The sequence below is a fragment of the Pan troglodytes genome, chromosome 4, assembly GCF_028858775.2.
Source record: "Pan troglodytes isolate AG18354 chromosome 4, NHGRI_mPanTro3-v2.0_pri, whole genome shotgun sequence".
Classification (NCBI taxonomy): domain Eukaryota; kingdom Metazoa; phylum Chordata; class Mammalia; order Primates; family Hominidae; genus Pan; species Pan troglodytes.
Window position 1 is genome coordinate 172,175,001 of NC_072402.2, and position 3,143 is coordinate 172,178,143.

The following is a 3,143-nucleotide window of genomic DNA, read 5'->3' on the forward strand; positions in this document are numbered from 1 at the left end:
CCTGACCATTCATGGTACAATGTGATCTTTACCCACATAATCTGCACAGCAGACACTGGCCATAAACATTTCTGTGTTTGCTCACTCCTCACTGCAGACTGTATGTGTATCTGTTATTCATCACTTCACAGGCTCCTTTACATGTATTTTATCCTTTGTATCCCTAACACTGGGACAAGGAGCCTTAAGTAATATTGTCCTACCCACTGGGCAGATGAGAAGACTGAGGTCTACAGTGGTACATGGACCAGCCCAAAGCCACATGGGGAGTGAAAGGCAGAGATGGAATTCAGACCCCAGTCTCTCAGGCAGGTGTTCTCCTTCCCATACCACTCTGCATCTTTGTTTTTCTGCTTCCTAACAAACAGGGCCTGTTTCTTCTCCTTCCTGTTTTTGGTTCTTTCAAACATCCTGAGCACGTGAGTCCGGGATCCTCCTTAAGCCCTAGGGAGACAAAAACTCCCCTGGAGAAACTGGGAGGCAGCAGGACTGAAAGAGAATGAAGAGAAAATCCAGGCCTTTTCCTTCTCGTGGCCTTGGAGCACAGTTTCAGCATTCTCCATCATCTTCCTGGAGGAGTAGGACCTGGTTGAAGAAAAAGAGACCCTAATTTTAAAACTTTAATGCCTCCTCACTTCTATAACGACCTAAAGCTGAAGCTGAACTTCAATAGCATAAATTATCCACACAATTCTAAATATTTTCAAAATCTGTGCAAAATCTCGGCATGAAGTCCCCAAGGACAGGCACCTGGCCATCCCACTTTTAGTATATTCTCAGGATCTTGGACAGAGCCTGGCACATAACAGCTGCTCAATAAATATAAAGGAGGAAGGAGGGAAGGAAGGAAATAAAGAGAAGAGGGAAGGAGGGAAGGAAGGAGGGAAGGAAGGATGGAGAAAGAAGGAAAGGAAACATGTATGTCAGCCCAATCCTTAGAATTAAACCTTCCAGAATTAAGGCAGCAACTGGGTGCCTGCAAATGTCTAGAGTGTTGTGGATAATTCATTGCAAAGAATTCCAACTTCAGTTATGGGCCAGAGAGAGGTGGCAGTGGAGAGCAACGAAGAGTTAAGATTTTATGACCTCAATCCTAACTGTGCCGCTGACCTTGGATGAGTTATTTTATCTTTCTGAGCTTCAATTTAGCAACTGTGTTTGTTTTCTATTGTTGCCATTAAAAAATTATCACAAACTTAGTGGCTTAAAACGATACACATTTATACACTTAGAGTTCTGGAGCGCAGGAGTCTGAAATGGTAAGCATTCCTCCTGGAGGCTGTAGGGCAGAATGCGTTCTCTTGCCTTTTCCAGCTTCTAGAAGCTGCCTGTGTTGTCCGTCTTGTAATCCTGCATATCTCCAACCTCTGCTTCCATTGTCACATCTTCGACTCTGCCCCTCCTGTCTGCCTCTTCTAGGGACTCTGATTACACTGCCTATCCAAGATCTGAGATCATCAACTCATCTCAAAATCCTTAAGCTGACCACAGCAGCATCATCCCTTTTGCAGTGTAAGGTAACGTATTCACAGGTTTTAGATCGTTTTCTGCCTACCACATCCACCAAAAGAATAAAAGATACCGTTTACCTTACGGGATTGTTCTGAATGTTAAACTGAAAAAAACGCATGTTCAGCACTAGACATGCAGGAAGAGATTTATAAATATAACTTCTTACCAGGTCTCTGAAATACAGATCTGTCCCTGCCTTGGGGGCCATATAATCCCATCCTTATCATAGAGATAAGTGGGAAACAGTATCAAAGGAATACTTGGAAAATAAACTCTCCCACATCTCACTCCCTGAGAGTGACTCTATTTACTGTTGCTTGCTTCCTTCTCATCTTCGCCCCAAAGCAGACACATGTGGCATGGCTGCAATCATAGTGTGCACGCCTTTTCACCAAACTTGTGTTCCTCTCCCTTTTCATGGACCTACTGACCTTGTTCCATGTTGCTACACCGCCATGAAGTCATAACAAAGTGTCATGTGTAGAGAGGTCTTCACTTTCTATCATGCCATACCATCATTTTTTTTGGCCATCCCCTAGAGTTGGACAAGCTCAAGGTTATTCTAGTTTGTTTTTTATATAATTGTGTTTTTGCTGTTTGCAATAATGTTGCTAAGAATATCTTTATTGAGCCGGGAGTGGTGGCTCATGCCTGTAATCCCAGCACTTGGGAGGCCGAGGCAGGCGGATCACTTGAGGTCAGGAGTTTGAGACCAGCCTGGCCAACATGGTGAAACCCCGTCTCTACTAAGAAAATACAAAAATTAGCTGGGCGTGGTGGCAGATGCCCGTAATCCCAGCTACTTTGGAGGCTGAGGCAAGAGAATCGCTTGAACCTGGAAGGCGGAGGTTGCAGTGAGCCAAGATCACACCATTGCTCTCCAGCCTGGGCGAAAGAGTGAAACTCCGTCTCAAGAAAAAAAAAAAAGAATATCTTTATTGAGCTCACAGTAAATTTGCTGCATATACACACATATACATATAAAAAGTTTGTTGAGTAAATGAATAAACAGAATCATACATGAATAAGAGTTAATATATAAATGAATGAATGAAGTAATTGATGAATTTCTGAATCACTCATTTATTTATTTTACAAATATTTGAGTAACTAATAAGAATAAACACTAGATAGAAATCCTGTCCTCATGAAGCTTACATTCTAATGGAGAGGGAGAAAAAATGCACAAATAAGTAAATGAACAAGGTAATTTTAGATTGTGATAGATTGTGTAAAACAAAACCAATAAACTAGGGAAGAGGATTACAGATGGTGGGAAGCGATAGAGTGAATTGCTGTAGATGAGGTGGTTTGCAAAGTTCATCTGATGGGTGCTCTGAGCTAATACTTGAATTATAAAAGGGAACCAGCCTTGCAAAGACCCAAGGGAGCAGAATTTCAGATAGAGACCAAAATAAGTGCAATAGTACCTAAGCCAGGAAAGAGCTTGGTGTGTCCCAAGAAAAGGAAGAAACCAGGGTGACTAGGAGACTAGAGTGGCTTTGAGTTGCGGTTTCACCCTCCCTGCAGATCCACAGGTGAGGTCAATACTTGACTCTAAGAGCTGGGAATGGCCATGGCAGGTGGGGGCATCTGGAGACCCCGGTGTCCACCTCAACCTGACTTCTCAG